The following is a 23,173-nucleotide window of genomic DNA, read 5'->3' as shown; positions in this document are numbered from 1 at the left end:
AGTATTATCCCTGAGCTCCAACACCGCCAGTTGGCGCTCGGAAGTGACGACTGCACAGCCAACACTTGCTGCCGTGTTATTGGGGTTCAGTAGCGTCAGCTGTTCCCCTGCTGTGCGGACGGCAATTTCTCCTGCTCTGTCCACATTCTCACTACTACAGATTTTAAAGTTGCTCCAATTACACCTCTGGCTCCTCTGTTTTCAGTATTATCCCTGAGCTCCAACACCGCCAGTTGGCGCTCGGAAGTGCCTTCTGCACAGTCAACACTTGCTGCCGTGTTATTGGGGTTCCGTAACATCAGCTGTTCCCCTGCTGTGCGGATGGCAATTTCTCCTGCTCTGTCCACATTCTCACTACTACAGATTTTAAAGTTGCTCCAATTACACCTCTGGCTCCTCTGTTTTCAGTATTATCCCTGAGCTCCAACACCGCCAGTTGGCGCTCGGAAGTGCCGTCTGCACAGTCAACACTTGCTGCCGTGTTATTGGGGTTCAGTAACGTCAGCTGTTCCCCTGCTGTGCGGACGGCAATTTCTCCTGCTCTGTCCACATTCTCACTACTACAGATTTTAAAGTTGCTCCAATTACACCTCTGGCTCCTCTGTTTTCAGTATTATCCCTGAGCTCCAACACCGCCAGTTGGCACTCGGAAGTGCCGTCTGCACAGTCAACACTTGCTGCCGTGTTATTGGGGTTCAGTAACGTCAGCTGATCCCCTGCTGTGTGTCCGGAAAATTCTCCTGCTCTGTCCACATCCACTGTACTACTGATTTAAAACCTCCTATAATATACACCTCTGGCTCCTCTGTTTTTAGTATTTACCCTGAGCTCCAATACCGCTAGTTGCTGCTCAGAAGTGCAGTCTGCACAGTCAACGCTTGCTCCAGTGTTATTGGGGTTCAGTAACGTCAGCTGATCCCCAGCTGTGTGTCCGGCAAATTCTCCTGCTCTGTCCACATTCACACTACTACAGATTTTAAAGTTGCTCCAATTACGCCTCTGGCTCCACTCTGTTTTTAGTATTTACCCTGGGTTCCAGCACAGCCAGCTGTTTCCCAGCAGTGTCTTTGGCACGAGTACTCCCTCCTGCCCAGCCTGGTTCCAGCACGCCAGCAGTTTCCGGGTAGTGTCAACGTCACTTTGCCTCCAATGCGTTGTCCTGTCGTGATGCGGTCGGGTAAGCCGACTCTGTGGTGCCTGCAGTTTAGGTGACTCCTATGTGGGCTGCGGGATCTGGCAATGAAGGCTGGTTCCATAGTGCCAATAGGACAAGCACCCCCTGTAGGACTGTGGGTTTTAGTAACTGCAGCCGGCTCGCGGCCTTGAAACTTTTTTTTACATGGGTACCTTCTGCTACCCATCCGGGTTCCAGTACCGTGAGCTGGTTCTCGGCAGTGCCTTTGGATTAGGTGCCTCCTTCTCGGTATCCAAGTTCCACCAACGTCTGCTGGTCCTTGGTAGTGCTTTCTGGCACAGGTACCTCCTGCTTAGTAACCGAGTTCCAGTACCGTCAGCTGGTCCTCGGTAGTTCCATTGGCTCTTGTACCTTCTGCTACCCATCCGGGTTCCAGTACCGTCAGCTGGTTCTCGGCAGTGCCTTTGGATTAGGTGCCTCCTTCTCGGTATCCAAGTTCCACCATCGTCTGCTGGTCCTTGGTAGTGCTTTCTGGCACAGGTACCTCCTGCTTAGTAACCGAGTTCCAGTACCATCAGCTGGTCCTCGGTAGTTCCATTGGCTCTTGTACCTTCTGCTACCCATCCGGGTTCCAGTACCGTCAGCTGGTCCTCGGTAGTTCCATTTGCTCTTGTACCTTCTACTACCCATCCGGGTTCCAGTACCGTCAGCTGGTTCTCGGCAGTGTCTTTGGCACGGGTACTCTCTCCTGCCCTGCCTGGTTCCAGCACACCAGCTGTTTCCGGGTAGTGTCAACGTCACTTTGCCTCCAATGCGTTGTCCTGTCGTGTTGCGGTCGGGTTAGCCGACTCTATGGTGCCTGCAGTTTAGGTGACTCCTATGTGGGCTGTGGGATCTGGCAATGAAGGCTGGTTCCATAGTGCCAATAGGACAAGCACCCCCTGTAGGACTGTGGGTTTTGGCAACTGCGTCCGGCTCGCGGACTTGAAACTTTTTTTTACATGGGTACCTTATGCTATCCATCCGGGTTCCAGTACCATCAGCTGGTTCTCGGCAGTGCCTTTGGATTAGGTGCCTCCTTCTCGGCATCCAAGTTCCACCAATGTCTGCTGGTCCTTGGTAGTGCTTTCTGGCACAGGTACCTCCTGCTTAGTAACCGAGTTCCAATACCGTCAGCTGGTCCTCGGTAGTTCCATTGGCTCTTGTACCTTCTGCTACCCATCCGGGTTCCAGTACCGTCAGCTGGTTCTCAGCAGTGCCTTTGGATGAGGTGCCTCCTTCTCGGTATCCAAGTTCCACCAACGTCTGCTGGTCCTTGGTAGTGCTTTCTGGCACAGGTACCTCCTGCTTAGTAACCAAGATCCAGTACCGTCAGCTGGTCCTCGGTAGTTCCATTGGCTCTTGTACCTTCTGCCACCCATCCGGATTCCAGTACCGTCAGCTGGTTCTCGGCAGTGCCTTTGGATTTGGTGCCTCCTTCTCAGTATCCAAGTTCCACCAACGTCTGCTGGTCCTTGGTAGTGCTTTCTGGCACAGGTACCTCCTGCTTAGTAACCGAGTTCCAGTACCGTCAGCTGGTCCTCGGTAGTTCCATTGGCTCTTGTACCTTCTGCTACCCATCCGGGTTCCAGTACCGTCAGTTGATTCTCGGCAGTGCCTTTGGATTAGGTGCCTCCTTCTCGGTATCCATGTTCCACCAACGTCTGCTGGTCCTTGGTAGTGCTTTCTGGCACAGGTACCTCCTGCTTAGTAACCGAGTTCCAGTACCATCAGCTGGTCCTCGGTAGTTCCATTGGCTCTTGTACCTTCTGCTACCCTTCCGGTTTCCAGTACCGTCAGCTGGTCCTCGGTAGTTCCATTTGCTCTTGTACCTTCTACTACCCATTCGAGTTCCAGTACCTTCAGCTGGTTCTCGGCAGTGTCTTTGACACGGGTACTCCCTCCTGCCCAGCCTGGTTCCAGCACGCCAGCGGTTTCCGGGTAGTGTCAACGTCACTTTGCCTCCAATGCGTTGTCCTCTTGTGTTGCGGTCGGGTTAGCCGACTCTATGGTGCCTGCAGTTTAGGTGACTCCTATGTGGGCTGCGGGATCTGACAATAAAGGCTGGTTCCATAGTGCCAACAGGACAAGCACCCTCTGTAGGACTGTGGGTTTTGGTAACTGCGGCCGGCTCGCGGGCTTGAAACTTTTTTTTGCATGGGTACCTTCTGCTACCCATCCGGGTTCCAGTACCGTCAGCTGGTTCTCGGCAGTGCCTTTGAATTAGGTACCTCCTTCTCGGTATCCAAGTTCCACCAACGTCTGCTGGTCCTTGGTAGTGCTTTCTGGCACAGGTACCTCCTGCTTAGTAACCGAGTTCCAGTACCGTCAGCTGGTCCTCGGTAGTTCCATTGGCTCTTGTACCTTCTGCTACCCATCCGGATTCCAGTATCGTCAGCTGGTTCTCGGCAGTGCCTTTGGATTAGATGCTTCCTTCTCGGTATCCAAGTTCCACCAACGTCTGCTGGTCCTTGGTAGTGCTTTCTGGCACAGGTACCTCCTGCTTAGTAACCGAGTTCCAGTACCGTCAGCTGGTCCTCGGTAGTTCCATTGGCTCTTGTACCTTCTGCTACCCATCCGGGTTCCAGTACCGTCAGCTGGTCCTCAGCAGTGCCTTTGGATTAGGTGCCTCCTTCTCGGTATCCAAGTTCCACCAACGTCTGCTGGTCCTTGGTAGTGCTTTCTGGCACAGGTACCTCCTGCTTAGTAACGGAGTTCCAGTACCGTCAGCTGGTCCTCGGTAGTTCCATTTGCTCTTGTACCTTCTGCTACCCATCCGGGTTCCAGTACCGTCAGTTGATTCTCGGCAGTGCCTTTGGATTAGGTGCCTCCTTCTCGGTATCCAAGTTCCACCAACGTCTGCTGGTCCTTGGTAGTGCTTTCTGGCACAGGTACCTCCTGCTTAGTAACCGAGTTCCAGTACCATCAGCTGGTCCTCGGTAGTTCCATTGGCTCTTGTACCTTCTGCTACCCTTCCGGTTTCCAGTACCGTCAGCTGGTCCTCGGTAGTTCCATTTGCTCTTGTACCTTCTACTACCCATCCGGGTTCCAGTACCTTCAGCTGGTTATCGGCAGTGTTTTTGACACGGGTACTCCCTCCTGCCCAGCCTGGTTCCAGCACGCCAGCTGTTTCCGGGTACTGTCAACGTCACTTTGCCTCGAATGCGTTGTCCTCTTGTGTTGCGGTCGGGTTAGCCGACTCTATGGTGCCTGCAGTTTATGTAACTCCTATGTGGGCTGCGGGATCTGACAATAAAGGCTGGTTCCATAGTGCCAACAGGACAAGCACCCTCTGTAGGACTGTGGGTTTTGGTAACTGCGGCCGGCTCGCGGGCTTGAAACTTTTTTTTGCATGGGTACCTTCTGCTACCCATCCGGGTTCCAGTACCGTCAGCTGGTTCTCGGCAGTGCCTTTGGATTAGGTGCCTCCTTCTCGGTATCCAAGTTCCACCAACGTCTGCTGGTCCTTGGTAGTGCTTTCTGGCACAGGTACCTCCTGCTTAGTAACCGAGTTCCAGTACCGTCAGCTGGTCCTCGGTAGTTCCATTGGCTCTTGTACCTTCTGCTACCCATCCGGATTCCAGTATCGTCAGCTGGTTCTCGGCAGTGCCTTTGGATTAGGTGCTTCCTTCCCGGTATCCAAGTTCCACCAACGTCTGCTGGTCCTTGGTAGTGCTTTCTGGCACAGGTACCTCCTGCTTAGTAACCGAGTTCCAGTACCGTCAGCTGGTCCTCGGTAGTTCCATTGGCTCTTGTACCTTCTGCTACCCATCCGGGTTCCAGTACCGTCAGCTGGTCCTCGGCAGTGCCTTTGGATTAGGTGCCTCCTTCTCGGTATCCAAGTTCCACCAACGTCTGCTGGTCCTTGGTAGTGCTTTCTGGCACAGGTACCTCCTGCTTAGTAACCGAGTTCCAGTACCGTCAGCTGGTCCTCGGTAGTTCCATTGGCTCTTGTACCTTCTGCTACCCATCCGGGTTCCAGTACCGTCAGTTGATTCTCGGCAGTGCCTTTGGATTAGGTGCCTCCTTCTCGGTATCCAAGTTCCACCAACGTCTGCTGGTCCTTGGTAGTGCTTTCTGGCACAGGTACCTCCTGCTTAGTAACCGAGTTCCAGTACCATCAGCTGGTCCTCGGTAGTTCCATTGGCTCTTGTACCTTCTGCTACCCTTCCGGTTTCCAGTACCGTCAGCTGGTCCTTGGTAGTTCCATTTGCTCTTGTACCTTCTACTACCCATCCGGGTTCCAGTACCTTCAGCTGGTTATCGGCAGTGTTTTTGACACGGGTACTCCCTCCTGCCCAGCCTGGTTCCAGCACGCCAGCTGTTTCGGGTACTGTCAACGTCACTTTGCCTCGAATGCGTTGTCCTCTTGTGTTGCGGTCGGGTTAGCCGACTCTATGGTGCCTGCAGTTTAGGTGACTCCTATGTGGGCTGCGGGATCTGACAATAAAGGCTGGTTCCATAGTGCCAATAGGATAAACACCCTCTGTAGGACTGTGGGTTTTGGTAACTGCGGCCGGCTCGCGGGCTTGAAACTTTTTTTTGTATGGGTACCTTCTGCTACCCATCCGGGTTCCAGTACCGTCAGCTGGTTCTCGGCAGTGCCTTTGGATTAGGTGCCTCCTTCTCGGTATCCAAGTTCCACCAACGTCTGCTGGTCCTTGGTAGTGCTTTCTGGCACAGGTACCTCCTGCTTAGTAACCGAGTTCCAGTACCGTCAGCTGGTCCTCGGTACTTCCATTGGCTCTTGTACCTTCTGCTATCCATCCGGATTCCAGTACCATCAGCTGGTTCTCGGCAGTGCCTTTGGATTAGGTGCTTCCTTCTCGGTATCGAAGTTCCACCAACGTCTGCTGGTCCTTGGTAGTGATTTTTGGCACAGGTATCTCCTGCTTAGTAACCGAGTTCCGGTACCATCAGCTGGTCCTCGGTAGTTCCATTGGCTCTTGTACCTTCTGCTACCCATCCGGGTTCCAGTACCGTCAGCTGGTCCTCGGTAGTTCCATTTGCTCTTGTACCTTCTACTACCCATCCGGGTTCCAGTACCGTCAGCTGGTCCTCGGTAGTTCCATTTGCTCTTGTACCTTCTACTACCCATCCGAGTTCCAGTACCGTCAGCTGGTTCTCGGCAGTGCCTTTGGATTAGGTGCCTCCTTCTCGGTATCCAAGTTCCACCAACGTCTGCTGGTCCTTGGTAGTGCTTTTTGGCACAGGTACCTCCTGCTTAGTAACCGAGTTCCAGTACCATCAGCTGGTCCTCGGTAGTTCCATTGGCTCTTGTACCTTCTGCTTCCCATCCGGGTTCCAGTACCGTCAGCTGGTCCTCGGTAGTTCCATTTGCTCTTGTACCTTCTACTACCCATCCGGCTTCCAGTACCTTCAGCTGGTTCTCGGCAGTGTCTTTGACACGGGTACTCCGTCCTGCCCAGCCTGGTTCCAGCACACCAGCTGTTTCCGGTTAGTGTCAACGTCACTTTGCCTCCAATGCGTTGTCCTGTCATGTTGCGGTCGGGTTAGCCGACTCTATGGTGCCTACAGTTTAGGTGACTCCTATGTGGGCTGCGGAATCTGGCAATGAAAGCTTGTTCTATATTGCCAATAGGACAAGCACCCACTGTAGGACTGTGGGTTTTGGTAACTGCGGCCGGCTTGCGGGCTTGAAACGTTTTTTTACATGGGTACCTTCTGCTACCCATCCGGGTTCCAGTACCGTCAGCTGGTTCTCGGCAGTGCCTTTGGATTAGGTGCCTCCTTCTCGTTATACAAGTTCCACCAACGTCTGCTGGTCCTTGGTAGTGCTTTCTGGCACATGTACCTCCTGCTTAGTAACCGAGTTCCAGTACCGTCAGCTGGTCCTCGGTAGTTCCATTGGCTCTTGTACCTTCTGCTACCCATCCGGGTTCCAGTACCGTCAGCTGGTTCTCGGCAGTGCCTTTGGATTAGGTGCCTCCTTCTCGGTATCCAAGTTCCACCAACGTCTGCTGGTCCTTGGTAGTGCTTTCTGGCACAGGTACCTCCTGCTTACTAACCGAGTTCCAGTACCGTCAGCTGGTCCTCGGTAGTTCCATTGGCTCTTGTACCTTCTGCTACCCATCCGGGTTCCAGTACCGTCAGCTGGTTCTCGGCAGTGCCTTTGGATTAGGTGCCTCCTTCTCGGTATCCAAGTTCCACCAACGTCTGCTGGTCCTTGGTAGTGCTTTCTGGCACAGGTACCTCCTGCTTAGTAACCGAGTTCCAGTACCGTCAGCTGGTCCTCGGTAGTTCCATTGGCTCTTGTACCTTCTGCTACCCATCCGTGTTCCAGTACCGTCAGCTGGTTCTCGGCAGTGCCTTTGGATTAGGTGCCTCCTTCTCGGTATCCAAGTTCCACCAACATCTGCTGGTCCTTGGTAGTGCTTTCTGGCACAGGTACCTCCTTCTTAGTAACTAAGTTCCAGTACCATCAGCTGGTCCTCGGTAGTTCCATTGGCTCTTGTACCTTCTGCTACCCATCCGGGTTCCAGTACCGTCAGCTGGTCCTCGGTAGTTCCATTTGCTCTTGTACCTTCTACTACCCATCCGGGTTCCAGTACCGTCAGCTGGTCCTTGGTAATTCCATTTGCTCTTGTACCTTCTACTACCCATCCGGTTCCAGTACCGTCAGCTGGTTCTCGGCAGGGCCTTTGGATTACGTGCCTCCTTCTCGGTATCCAAGTTCCACCAACGTCTGCTGGTCCTTGGTAGTGCTTTTTGGCACAGGTACCTCCTGCTTAGTAACCGAGTTCCAGTACCATCAGCTGGTCCTCGGTAGTTCCATTGGCTCTTGTACCTTCTGCTACCCATCCGGGTTCCAGTACCGTCAGCTGGTTCTCGGCAGTGCCTTTGGATTTGGTGCCTCCTTCTCGGTATCCAAGTTCCACCAATGTCTGCTGGTCCTTGGTAGTGCTTTCTGGCACAGGTACCTCCTGCTTAGTAACCGAGTTCCAGTACCGTCAGCTGGTCCTCGGTAGTTCCATTGGCTCTTGTACCTTCTGCTACCCTTCCGGGTTCCAGTACCGTCAGCTGGTCCTTGGTAGTTCCATTTGCTCTTGTACCTTCTACCACCCATCCGGCTTCCAGTACCTTCAGCTGGTTCTCGGCAGTGTCTTTGACACGGGTACTCCCTCCTGCCCAGCCTGGTTCCAGCACGCCAGCTGTTTCCGGTTAGTGTCAACGTCACTTTGCCTCCAATGCGTTGTCCTGTCATGTTGCGGTCGGGTTAGCCGACTCTATGGTGCCTACAGTTTAGGTGACTCCTATGTGGGCTGCGGAATCTGGCAATGAAGGCTTGTTCTATAGTGCCAATAGGACAAGCACCCACTGTAGGACTGTGGGTTTTGGTAACTGCGGCCGGCTTGCGGGCTTGAAACGTTTTTTTACATGGGTACCTTCTGCTACCCATCCGGGTTCCAGTACCGTCAGCTGGTTCTCGGCAGTGCCTTTGGATTAGGTGCCTCCTTCTCGTTATCCAAGTTCCACCAACGTCTGCTGGTCCTTGGTAGTGCTTTCTGGCACATGTACCTCCTGCTTAGTAACCGAGTTCCAGTACCGTCAACAGGTCCTCGGTAGTTCCATTTGCTCTTGTACCTTCTGCTACCCATCCGGGTTCCAGTACCGTCAGCTGGTTCTCGGCAGTGCCTTTGGATTAGGTGCCTCCTTCTCGGTATCCAAGTTTCACCAACGTCTGCTGGTCCTTGGTAGTGCTTTCTGGCACAGGTACCTCCTGCTTACTAACCGAGTTCCAGTACCGTCAGCTGGTCCTCGGTAGTTCCATTGGCTCTTGTACCTTCTGCTACCCATCCGGGTTCCAGTACCGTCAGCTGGTTCTCGGCAGTGCCTTTGGATTAGGTGCCTCCTTCTCGGTATCCAAGTTCCACCAACATCTGCTGGTCCTTGGTAGTGCTTTCTGGCACAGGTACCTCCTTCTTAGTAACTGAGTTCCAGTACCATCAGCTGGTCCTCGGTAGTTCCATTGGCTCTTGTACCTTCTGCTACCCATCCGGGTTCCAGTACCGTCAGCTGGTCCTCGGTAGTTCCTCAGCCTTCTTGTACCTTCTGCTACATTTCCAAGTTCAAGCTTTTTAAAATGGTTCTTGGTAATCACTCTGGATATCCCTGACGAGGACCCTGAAGACGAGGACCCTGAAGACCAACCCGAAGAAGACGAGAACCCTGAAGACGACCCTGAAGACGAGGACCCTGAAGACGACCCCGAAGACGAGGACCCTGAAGACCAATCCGAAGAAAACGAGGACCCCGAAGAAGACGAGGACCCCGATGACGAGGACCCCCGAAGACGATGACCCTGAAGACCACCCCGAAGAAGACCAAGAAGATTACCCTGAAGAAGTTGACCAAGAGGAAAAAGAAGAGAAGACAACCACCAAGATACAGAAAAACAAGAGACAGAAAACCAAGAAGCAGAAGTACAAGAAGCTGCAGAACAAAAAGCGGAAGAACATTAAGCATAAGACTAAAAATCTGAGCAAAAGATAATATCTAAATTATAAGCAGAAGATGACTAAGCAGTGTATGGGGGTGAGTCCGTTCCTCCTCGTGGTGCCCCTGGAAAAGACCTGCTGCTGCAGGCCAAACTGAATGCGGACAAATCCTGTTGTAAATCTTTTGTGACGGGTAGAATGAAAGGTGTAATGTCCAAACTTTTATAGATAACAACTACAGGAATGCCTGTCACAAATAAGAATATGATGAAGAAGAAGAATATGAAGAAGTAGAATATGACGAATGTAAAAATAAAGAATAATACGAAGAAGGTGAAGAAGAAGAAGATGAAGAAGGTGAAGAAGAAGTGGATGAAAAAGATGCTGATGCTGAGGATGATGAAGGAGAAAGTGTGGGAGAAGTAAAAAAGAAGGTGAAGAGCATGGAAGTAGTGAAACATAAATATCTGGCAAAATATAAAAATACTTAACATAGTCAATATTTCCGTAACTCAGAATGTCTTAAAAAAAATATTAATTCCTGCTATTCCATTTGATTGGGCTAAACCTCTATGCCTTTATTGTCCCCCCACCTCCCCCAATACATTATACATTATTCTTAGTTGTTTTCCTTCATGTAGAATTAACCTACAAGGAAAGAAAGGGTTTATTTTCATTCCGATATTTCTGTCCCATTGACTTGCATTGGTTTCCGGTATCGGAATCGGCAATATCCGATACTTTTTCGGTATCGGTCCGATCCAATCCGATCCGATATTTCCCGATATCGGAAGGTATCGCTCAACACTACTCACAGACTGACCAGGCCTCTAATGTTAGCCAGTACTCCCAGCAGGGTCTCCTTTATTACCAACAGTAAAGACCCTGAACTGCACTGCACGGACTTTGAGTCATTTCTGCTGCGCCTGTGCACCACAACCCTCACCATCTACACACGCTGCCCTGAGGCTATACTACCCTCTGCTGCGCACACAACATCAGCCTCAGCGATCTGCCCCGCAGCGGCGGTTCTCAGTGATCGCAATCCACGGGTGGCGTAGTCGGACATTTAAACATTACAAAATCAAGTAAACAGATCCGCCACTGGTTTGACCACCCTGACCCACGGGACCGGGTCGTCGCCACGGAGACTACAACCCCTGACATTACACAGAGACCCGGATCCGGGTATTCCCACACACACGGCCCAGGGGGCGCGTCACATTTTTCACCATTGAAAGCAATACAAAAGTGCAAAAACATATCAAAAATGCCACGTGTGAACATAGCCCAAGGTGTGGAGGAACATTTTTGTTTTTGTATATTTATTTTGCCTTATATACAAGTCATTACCCTGTAAAGGATGTTCCTTAACATTTTTCCCAGGAAAATCCATTTTGGTATCGTTTTTGTATGTTTTATTGTAAGTCCGTAAAAGTGGCGTAATACCTCTGACAACATTGTTGACATCAGTGACCTGGGAGTCAGAGATGCTTCCAGGGGTCTTCCCCATGCTGTTCCCATGTCATTTGAGCACTATTCCCATTGATTTGGGCAATTTTTAGGCCCTCTGTAGACCGCCGGGGGGGCTGCCTGAAAAATGCTTGAGTTTCCCATAGACTTACATTGGGCTCATTACTCAGACAGAGCACTCGAGCATTCCAATTTGCTCGACCCGAGCAACAAGTACTCGAGCATTTTAGTGCTCGCTTATCACTAATTAGCATACCTCAACTGGCAAAATGATTCACATTCGTATTTAGAGTTTGGCCAAACCACAATGTTCCCCCCCTTGTCCGCTACCTTATAGACAACATCCTTAAGGGACTGAAGTTACCTAATTGCATTCCTTTGTTGATGTTAAGTTATAATATTTCTGTCTTGTTGATAGCTTTCTGAAGTCCTTCATCAAAAGTTTAGTGAAAATTTTGACAGCAGGGCTTAGGAACAAAGGGGGGAACCTTATTGACTTGGTTAAGGTAACCTGTGGGAACCCACCTTGCTGTGCAGGCATTTGTTCCTCAAGTAGAATCTCCAAAACCCGGAGTGCCTCCCTCTTGGTCTCCCTCTGAAATTCTTGTACTGGCCCACTGTTATTGTGTAATATCTTCAGAATATGTTTGAGAGAGAAAAGATGTAAATCCTTTAGTGCTGTAAAGTAATGAAAAAAATTAGTGGGGGAGAATATCAACACATTCAGCAGTACCTGTGAGATTCTTTTTATTAATTGGACCCCTTCATCTTCTCTTTTGTAAGGATAGCTTGTAAATCCTCACACAAAGTAGTAGATTTTGTTACGGATCCGGGTAGTGGAACCTCTGTGCTGCGGTGCAAGGAGGGACCAGAGGGGAGTGACTAAGTACCTACTCGGCCTGACCAAGGTCGCACGGCGGCTCCATCGACTCCGTGAACCAGGGAGGGACCAAGCAGGGGGACCAGGTGCCACTATGGGACCGACCTTGTATGAGAGCAGGTGACTCCCATGGGTCAGATGGCAGGAACTGACCGGTACAGTGGATGAGCATGGCAGGCAGGCTGACGGGTGGTCCGGGTAGACAAGCTGGCTGATTCGGCTGATAGCCAGACGGATGTTCCGGGTAGGCAGGCTGGCGAGCACAATGGGTAACTGGCAGGTGCTTCCAGGTAAGCAGACTGGCAGGCACAGCAGGTAACAGACAGGTGCTTCCAGGTAAGCAGGCCGGCAGGCACGGCAGGTAACAGGCAGGTGCTTCCAGGTAAGCAGGCGGGCAGAGCCCATAGACAGACTGGCGGACTGGACTGTAGACAGACTGTCGGGCTGGATAGTAGTCAGACTGGCGGGCTGGACTGAAGAACAGACTGGCGGACAGGACTGACTTGCAGAGGGGCCTGAGGGCTGAAGCCACAGTAAGAATCAGAGAGCAACAACCTTGCACGGGCACCTCCATATTGGAGGAGATGCTTTAAACAGGGAAAGTCCTCCGGCCATTGGCCGGGGACATTTTAGAACGGCGTGCGCGGCCCACTTAAGAAGGAGGGAACGCGCGCGCCCTAAGCACAGTGCCCGGGAAGCGGTGTGCAGCAGCAGCAGAGGGGCCGGAAGACGCCGGACCAGGAGCGCGGCGGTAAGCAGGATGACATCTCTGCCTGGCAGGGGGAAGAGACGCCGATGCTACAGATTTTATTGAGGTCGATGTAGAGCGAGATGTAAATCCATTCCTATAAAAGGGTCATGATTAGTCATTATGGTTTCTCCATTTATAGACCCTATTAGATTGACTATCATTCATGTCTTTCTGGATTTTTTTGAATTTAACTGTCTGGATTACCTCAGCCCATTTCTGGAGCTCTATATCTATTTCACCTTTGAATTTTTTGAGGGCATCTCCTGACATTTCATCTTTTATGATGGTCTGTAGACCCTCAATTTCAGCTTTCATTTCTTTGAGTGAATTACAAGTCATTTCTCTCAATAGTTCCATACAATTGGAACATTTATTCGAAAGCTCTTCCGATGTTGGTGTGAAGCACTAGTCCTCAATTGGGAATGACAGGAATACCTGCACTCTTAAACCTCTGGGAATTAGCCCTTTTTGAAGGTACCTTTCCAAGAATGCATGGTTCCACTAAATGTGAGTCCTTTTTCTAAGCATACCTTAAATTTAAAAATATATTAAGTATAGACCAATGTTTCGCGAGAATTGCTCTAATGTTGGTCTAGTCGTGGTTGTACACAGATAAGAAGCATATTTTGTCATTTTTTGTCTCTATATTCTTACTCTGATACAGAAGATGACTTTGAGGGGTTGCTTTTGCTCTTTTGTACCCACGTCGAATGCACCTCCGACTGTATCCCCTTTGTTCGAACCTGGTCTTAAGGTTACTTGTCTGCACCTTGAATCTTTCGTCCGAGGAACAGATCAACCTCATTCGTAGGAACTGTCCAGCTGTATTATGAGCTGATTGTGCATGTATTAAAGAATTGACTGAAGTGATTTTGATGTAAACATCAGTCTGGATGTAAGAGTTAATATAATATAAGATAGATATATGTTCTAAAAAAATCTTAATTGTATTTAACATCCATTGCAACTGCCTCTTAAACAAGTTGACCACTTCTGTAAAGATTACAAGATTTACATGAAAGTTTTTGACTCTGTTATGATGTTTAAATATGTACCATGTATATTAAAACGTTTGCTGATTCTAATGAGACTATGGTGTACATGCGCCCTCCGCTCCCTGTGCTCGTACCCTGTCACCCGGCATCTTAGCATCCTGTGCGCCTGTCTGGGAACCATGGATACATCCACACTTCCACTCATGCGCACTACGGACTTGATGGCCGAGTCACGTAAGGTTGATGCGGCAGGCGGGCGCGCGTGCGTCGATATACATTAATCTCATGGGCTGGTTGCCAGTTATGTGGTAAAAACAAATATAGAGCTTATAGTCCTCTCAATTGAATTTTTACTACAATGGGGCTGATTTACTACGCCACATGCGACAAAAATCGGACCTAATTTGCTGAAGAATAAGAGAGCTACTTTAGGAAGAGCTTATCTGAAAGTGCCCATGGAAAGAGAGAGGCTTTAAGTGCAATCCCCTGCTTCTCAATTGTGCCAAAAGTGTACTAAAATTCAGTGACTAACCAACTAATGGCCCCGTCACACTTAGCAACGCTACAGCGATCCCGACAATGATACGACCTGGCAGGGGTCGTTGCTGCGTTGCTGTGTGGTCGCTGATGAGATGTCAAACAGTCAGATCTTCCCAACGACGCAGCAACGATACGGCGACCCGTAGCGACCTGTATAACGATGCAACGCAAATGCACACCTATGTGTCTCAGTTCTGAGTCGCCAACGAGGTCGTTGACAAACTGTCAAACACACCGATACATGCTGCCCAGCGGGACCTCAACGATCAAAAAATGGTCCAGGCCATTTCGATACGACCAGCGATCTCACAGCAGGGGCCTGGTCGCTGCTATGTGTCAAACGTAGCGAGATCACTGCTGAGGTCGCTGTTGCGTCACAAAACTTGTGACTCAGCAGCGATCTCGCTAGCGATCTCGCTTAGTGTGACGGGGCTTAATAGATGGTGTAAACTTAGACTAGACAGATCTGTCAAATTTATCGAACAGCATGACTCACTGGTTACTTTAGCAAAATATTAGACTGTCTAGTCTAAGTTTACTCTTAGTTAGACAGCTGTGGTAAATCAGCCCCAGTTTACCAGTGTTTGTTATACAGTATGTGTCAGTATAGATGTATTCTAAAAGCCTAAAGTCCAAATAGTTTGGCTCATCTGCTGAAATAAATACACTGCTCAAAAAAATAAAGGGAATACTTAAACAACAGAATATAACTCCACGTAAATCAAACTTCTGTGAAATCAAACTGTCCACTTAGGGAGCAACACTGATTGACAATAAATTTCATACACTACCATTCAAAAGTTTGGGGTCATTTAGAAATTTCATTATTTTTGAAAGAAAAGCACATTTTTTTCAATGAAGCTAGCTTTAAATGAATCAGATATACACTCTATACATTGTTAATGTAGTAAATGAATATTCTAGCTGCAAACGTCTTGTTTTCATTGCAATATCTAAATAGGTGTATAGAGGCCCATTTACAACAACCACCACTCCAGTGTTTTAATGGTACATTGTGTTTGCTAACTGTGTAAGAAGGCTAATGGATGTTTAGAAAACCCTAGAAAACCCTTGCACAAGTAGGTTAGCCCAGCTGAAAACGGTTTGGCTGATTTGAGAAGCTATAAAATTGACCTTCCTTTGAGCTAGTTGAGAATCTGGAGCATTAAATTTGTTTGCTCTATGAAACTCTCAAAATGGCCAGAAAAAGAGAACTTTCATGTGAAACTTGACAGTCTATTCTTGTTCTTAGAAATGAAGGCTATTCCATGCGGGAAGTTGCCAAGAAACTGAAGATTTCCTACAATGGTGTGCACCACTCCCTTCAGAGGAGAGCACAAACAGGCTCTAACCAGAGTAGAAAGAGAAGTGGGAGGCCCCGCTGCACAACTGAGCAACAAGACAAGTACATTAGAGTCTCTAGTTTGAGAAATCAACGCCTCACAGCTCCTCAACTGGCAGCTTCATTAAATAGTACACGCAAAACGCCAGTGTCAACGTCTACAGTGAAGAGGCGACTCCGGGATGCTGTCCTTCAGGGCAAAGTGGCAAAGAAAAAGCCATATCTGAGACTGGCTAATAAAAGGAAAAGATTAATATGGGCAAAAGAACACAGACATTGGACAGAGGAAGATTGGAAAATAGTTTTATGGACAGACGAATCAAAGTTTGAGGTGTTTGGATCACACAGAAGAACATTTGTGAGACGCAGAACAACTGATAAGATGCTGGAAGAGTGCTTGATGCCATCTGTCGAGCATGGTGGAGGTAATGTGATGGTCTGGGGTTGCTTTGGTGCTGGTAAAGTGGGAGATTTGTACAAGGTAAATGGGATTTTAAATAAGGAAGGCTATCACTCCATTTTGCAATGCAATGCCAAACCCTGTGGACAGCGCTTGATTGGAGCCAATTACATCCTAAAACAGGACAATGACCCAAACCACACCTCCAAATTATGCATGAACTATTTAGGGAAGAAGCAGGCAGCTGGTATTCTATCTGTAATTGAGTGGCCAGTGCAGTCACCAAATCTCAACCCCATTGAGCTGTTGTGGGAGCAGCTTGACAGCATGGTACACAAAAAGTGCCCATCAAGCCAATCCAACTTGTGGGAGGGGCTTCAGGAAGCATGGGGTGAAATTTCTCAAGATTACCTCAGCAAATTAACAGCTAGAATGCCAAAGGTCTGCAATGCTGTAATTGCTGCAGAGGGAGCATTCTTTGACGAAAGCAAAGTTTGAAAGAGAAAATTATTCTTTCTAATAAGAATCATTATTTCTAACCTTGTCAATGGCTGGACTATATTTTATAATCATTTTGCAACTAATTATAAATAAGTATGAGCTTTCATGGAAAACACAAAACTTTCTGGGTGACCCCAAACTTTTGAACGGTAGTGTATGCTGTTGTGCAAATGGAATAGAAAATAGATGGAAATTATTGGCAATTATCAAGACACCCTCAATAAAGGAGTGGTTCTGCAGGAGGGGATCACAAGACACATCTCAGTACCAATGCTTTCTGCCTGATGTTTTGGTCACTTTTGAATGCTGGTTGTGCTTTCACACTTGTGGTAGCATGAGACAGACTCTACAACCCACAGAAGTTGCTCAGGTAGTGCAGATAATCCAGGATGGCACGTCAATGCAAGCTGTGGCAAGAGGGTTTGCTGTGTCTGTCAGAGTAGTGTCCAGAGTCTGAAGGCGCTACGAGGAGACAGGCCAGTACACCAGGAGATGTGGAGGGGGCCGTACGAGGGCAACAACCCAGCAGGACCGCTACCTCCGCCTTTGTGCAAGAAGGAACAGGAGGAGTACTGCCAGAGCCCTGCAAAATGACCTCCAGCAGGCCACAAATGTGCATGTGTCTGCACAAAGATTAGAAACCGACTCCATGAGGGTGGTATGAGGGCCCGACGTCCACAGATGGGGGTTGTGTTCACATCCCAACACCGTGCAGGATGCTTGGCATTTGCCACAGAACACCAGGATTGGCAAAGTCGCCACTGGCACCCTGTGCTCTTCACAGATGAAAGCAGGTTCACACTGAGCACATGTGACAGACGTGACAAAGTCTGGAGACGCCGTGGAGAGTGATCTGCTGCCTGCAAAATCCTTCAGCATGACCGGTTTGGCAGTGGGTCAGTAATGGTGTGGGGTGGCATTTCTTTGGAGGGCCACACAGCCCTCCATGTGCTCGCCAGAGGTAGCCTGACTGCCATTAGGTACCGAGATGAGATCCTCAGACCCCTTGTGAGACCATATGCTGGTGCGGTTGTCCCTGGGTTCCTCCTAATGCAGGACAATGCCAGACCTCATGTGGCTGAAATGTGTCAGCAGTTCCAGCAAGATGAAGACATTGAAGCTATGGACTGGCCCCTCCTTTCCCCAGACTTGAATCCGATTGAGCACATCTGGGACATCATGTCTCGCTCCATGCACCACAGACTGTCCAGGAGTTGGCGGATGCTTTAGTCCAGGTCTGGGAGGAGATCCCACAGGAGACCATCCGCAAGCTCTTCAGGAGCATGCCCAGGCATTATAGGGAGGTAATACAAGCACGTGGAGGCCACACACAATACTGAGCCTCATTTTGACTTGTTTTAAGGACATTACAACAAAGTTGGATCAGCCTGTAGTGTGTTTTTGCACTTTAATTTGGGGGTGACTCCAAATCCAGGCCTCCATTGGTTAATAAATTTGATTTCCATTGATGATTTTTGTGTGATTTTGTTGTCAGCACATTCAACTTTGTACAGAAAAAAGTATTCAATGAGAATATTTCATTCATTCAGATCTAGGATGTGTTATTTGAGTGTTCCCTTTATTTTTTTGAGCAGTGTATATAGATTTGAGTATGACTTGGTCCATATAAGTTTTCAGCCTCCTGATATGAAAAACGAGCTGACCATAAACTGATACTCCTCTCGTTAACACATGAGATGAGCGGTGTTCGAATCGAACTGTTAGCCAATCTCAAATTCGAGCTGTTTTGGGCGGTGTTCGAGCCGTTCGACGAACCCTAACGATTTGAAAAAAATCCGGATGCTCGAGGTTATGTTTGATAACTGTTCGTGCACCCAAATCGTAACTGGATATTTTCACAGTAATGCTGATAATCAATGTTAATACACAGTTTGAGTGTACAGCGGGGCGGGGGGAGGGGCATGGGATGGATCTCTGCAGAAAGAATGAAGATCTCCATTTTTTTTCTCTTTCCCGCATTTACAGTGGGGAGGTGCAGTCTGTCAGCCTATCAGCAGCGCACACACGGAGCGAAGTGCTTTTTTTCACACAAGCAAGGGCATGTGTCATTGGCTGCGTATGTCACATGTCCTTGCCCTATAAGACCCAGCCATTTTCCCCGTCGCCACCATTTTCTCACTGCTGCAGCTGAGTGTTAGACGGCACTGCTGCTGCTGTTAGCGCTATATTATGTAACTGAATTGCAAGCGAATTTTCTCTTAAATAGACAGAAAGGTTTAGGGAGTAGGGACTAGTTTGTAATTGCAGCCCTTTTGAGGGCTAGGTTACAGCAGTTACTAGCACTTTTAGCAGGCAGGTCTGTGCTCTTAAATCGACAGATAGGTTGGGAGTAGTGACTAGTTTTAATTCCAGCCCTTTTGAGGGCTAGGTTACATCAGTTCCTATCACTTTTTGCCAGGCAGGTCTATTTTAGTGCTGTGCAAGTGTTTTTCACAGCATTTGGCTAAATCTAGCTAAGCAAATCCTTTTGGGCCTCTTGCAGTGTGTGTTAGTCAGTGGAGTAGCCTATCCATGTTGCAAGCAACACCACCTGTGTATGTAATACAAATTTTTTACTGCACCTAGCCAAGTAAAACCTTTTGGGCCTGTAGCAGTGTGTGGTACTCAATCTATTAGGCCATCTATACCAAGCTCCACCAGCTTCGAAATTAATAATAATTTTTAGCTGCATCTTGCCTGTAAAATAATTTTGGCCATATTAGCAGTGTGTGGTACTCATTCTATTAGGCCATCTATACTAAGCTTCACCAGCTTTCAAATTACTAATAATATTTAGCTGCATCTTGCCTGGAAAATAATTTTGGGCATAGTAGCAGTGTGTGGTACTCATTGTATTAGGCATCTATACCAAGCTCCACAAGCTTTGAAATTAGTAATAATTTTTAGCTGCATCTTGCCTGTAAAATAATTTTGGGCATATTAGCAGTGTGTGGTACTCATTCTATTAGGCCATCTATACTAAGCTCCACCAGCTTTCAAATTACTAATAATTTTTAGCTGCATCTTGCCTGGAAAATAATTTTGGGCATAGTAGCAGTGTGTGGTACTCATTGTATTAGGCAATCTATACCAAGCTCCACCAGCTTTGAAATTAATAATAATTTTTAGCTGCATCTTGCCTGTAAAATAATTTTGGGCATATTAACAGTGTGTGGTACTCATTATATTAGGCCATCTATACTAAGCTCCACCAGCTTTCAAATTACTAATAATTTTTAGCTGCATCTTGCCTGGAAAATAATTTTGGGCATAGTAGCAGTGTGTGGAACTCATTGTATTAGGCCATCTATACCAAGCTCCACCAGCTTCGAAATTAATAATAATTTTTAGCTGCATCTTGCCTGTAAAATAATTTTGGGCATATTAGCAGTGTGTGGTACTCATTGTATTAGGCCATCTATACTAAGCTCCACCAGCTTTCAAATTACTAATAATTTTTAGCTGTATCTTGCCTGGAAAATAATTTTGGGCATAGTGGCAGTGTGAGGTACTCATTGTATTAGGCCATCTATACCAAGCTCCACCAGCTTTGAAATTAATAATAATTTTTAGATGCATCTAGACCGGAAAATAATTTTTCTTCCAATAGTGGTAGCAATAGAAATATGGGGTGCGCGCCTGGCAAACAAAAATATACGCTTCATAACAAAAAACACCAGCCTAGCGCACTGCATTAATAAGATGGCATCATCATCTCTCCCAGTGCTAGGCCTACTTCACGCCTAGCATTCCTGTGCCTAAAACACAATGTATGGGTCCGCGCTAGCCACGATGCTGAGGGGTATAAAGCTGCTGCTAACGCTTTATCACAATTCAGATGGCAGATTTTCACAGAGCTCCTCCCAAACGCCCACCCATCGGGCAACAGTTGCCCACCCTTCCTATAGGATCTAGTGGCGAATAGTTGATGCCATTAATCAGAGCGTCAGTTGCCCCGTCGACATGGCTAGCATAAAGTAAGGCATGGGAAGAGTGGACACGCCTAGTAGCAGGCAGACGGGTTGACCAATGTGAACAAGCCAGATTACAAGTCACCATAGAATTTCTCCACCAGCTAATGATGAGTAGTGTTGAGCCACCCCCGTAGTGTTCGAGTTCGGTTCGGTTCGTCGAACACCCGTGTGTTCGCCGAACTGTTCGTCGAACTGTTCGTCGAACACCTTCGAACACCGTTAAAACCAATGGCAGGCAAACAAAAACACATAGAAACACATAGAAAACACCTTCAAAGGTGTCCAAAAGCTGACAAACTGCTCAGAAGACACAACTAACACATGGAAAAGTGACAAGTACATATAGTCATGCGAAAAGAAAAGAGGTGGAGGAGTAAAAGGAGGGGGAGACACAGATATAGGCATGTCATGCCCTTCTAAAATCCAAAAAGTGAGAAGCCGACACGTTTAGTCCGCTCCTGCCCGTGCCACCTCCGTGTCGCCGGGTTTCTGCCAGAGCCGCGGTGAACCCTGACGGCCAGCCCCCCTCTCCCAATACTGGTGCCTGTCCGCTGGTGGGTCAAGCAAGCCCCCCTGTGGTGGAGGCAGCTCTAAGCTTTTTAATTTAAATTGTCTCTCTAATTTGAATGAATACACTTTAAATCCATTTACAAGGATCTATTTGAGGGCAAGTCTCATGCCAGCAGCCGCGTAATTCCAGCTCCAGTAGCGTCCACTAAAGCTGCTGCAGTTAAAAAGCTTTTATAAGGATCGAGCTCGGCTGTCCACCGCAAGGCATCCTACTGCCAGTCCCAGCCCCTATGCCTTGGGGTGCCTCCTGATGCTCTTCACTGAGTATCCCGTGGTCCCGAAGCATTTCCTTTGAAAAAATTAAGTGTCCAAACTACAGGTGGTGTAGCTTGCTTAACAGCCGGGATAATCCGCTGACTAGCAGACACTGCAACTAGGCACAAAGTATTTCCTGGGCTAGATGCAGTTAAAAATTTGTAATTAGATACTCTCGTTGGATGCTGAGAAAGCATTCCATAGAGTCTCCTGGCACGCCTTATATTATTCTCTTAAAAAGCTTGGGGTAGGGGTCTAGGGGTCCCTTTTATAGCCAAAATCACGGCCCTGTATCGCAATACGTCACCTAGGCTGAAGATAAATGGAACTGTAGCACCCTGAGGGCTCGGTTGCTACAGAGGTATTGCACCTCACCCAGAGGTGTGATATCTCACTCTCAGGTAAGGATGGAGTGTGGATCAGGACCCGACACCTGCATGCATTACACCACATTGCCGTGCGGCAGGGCGACCAATATGCCCCTGAGATGGGCACGACAGTCCCTGTCTCTGGCTGGAGTGGGGGGAGGGAACACTGAGGAAAGGGAACCCTGTAGTGCAGGAGCAGGGAGGAAGCAGTTCCTGGGTGCATTGAGAAGGGAGTATAAAAGGTGGGCACCATCTTAGTTCAGTGCAGAGAAGTCTGAGCAGAAGTGGCAGGGAGCAGGAGCTCTGCATGAGCTCTGCTCCGGAGGCGGGCCTAGTAACAGAGGCCCAGGCCTGGAAGAGGGAGAAGGAAGGAAGAGGAGCGGAGAAGGCTCCAGGAATGAGGAACGAAGGGATCCCAGGGGTGCGGACGGGCGAGTCGCCATCGCACGCCCGAATCCACCTGCGTGGAGGGGTCAGGCCAAAGGGGGAGACCGGTCCCCGAAACTAGTGGAGGCAGGAAACGACCCTCAGCTAGAAACCGGAGGCTGTGACATTTTATGTGGCGCAGCCCCTCGCTACACCCGCTAGGAAGGCACCACATAGTGTCAGGGAAACTGGCGCCAAATTTTCCAAGAGGAGGCCCGAGGCAGTCGGACAGAAGGGTTGGTAAGAAAGGCCAGACAAAGGACACACAAAGGGGGTCCTGTGAAGCGCTCCAAAGTTATCTGGGAGTTGTCTGAGCCCCTCACCTGGTGAGCACAGTACGACGTGGGCAGCCGTTACCTGCAGACGTGGTCTGGATAATAAGAACTGTGAGCAAAGGCCCTGGACTGCATCACTGACTCCGTATTGTTACTGCTGCTGCCCTGCACCATCACCCCCATCCTCCGCATACACTGCCCTGTGGCTATACTCCTCCTGTGGGGAGTTATGCTACGCTCTGCTGCACCCACAACACCAGCCTCAGCGGTCTGCCCTGCAGCGGCGGTTCACTCTGACCGCAATCCACGGGTGGCGTAGTCGGACATTTAAACATCAAAACCACATAAATAGTTCCGCCACTGGTTTGACCGCCCTGAGCCACGGAACCGGGTCGCCGCCATGGAGACTACAACCACCAGCATCCACCAAAAAGGGTCCGGTTCCGGGTGTCCCAAGGCCCAGGGGGTGCATCAGAACATTTTCATCACCTTTCACAATCACCAATGGGACAAGGCAGGGATGTCCTCTGTCCCCTCTCTTATACATCCTAGTGACGGAGCACCTGCTCTCATCAATTCGCCATAACCCCAATATTAGGTGGATTGAGGTGGGAGGCACCGAGTACAAGTGCTCTCTATTTGCTGATGATGTCCTAGTATATATCACTCAATCACATATATCCATCCATGCTGTTATGGCTGAAATAGATCACTTTGTTACATGGTCAAATTTTAAAATCAATGCAGCGAAGTCTGAGGCCCTCGATGTCTCCCTCCCCAAATCCATACA

Source organism: Phyllobates terribilis, unplaced genomic scaffold (genome assembly GCF_046119375.1).
Source record: "Phyllobates terribilis strain yellow unplaced genomic scaffold, ASM4611937v1 Scaffold_4__5_contigs__length_816908805, whole genome shotgun sequence".
In the NCBI taxonomy this organism is placed as follows: Eukaryota; Metazoa; Chordata; class Amphibia; order Anura; family Dendrobatidae; genus Phyllobates; species Phyllobates terribilis.
This window is presented reverse-complemented; position numbering follows the sequence as displayed.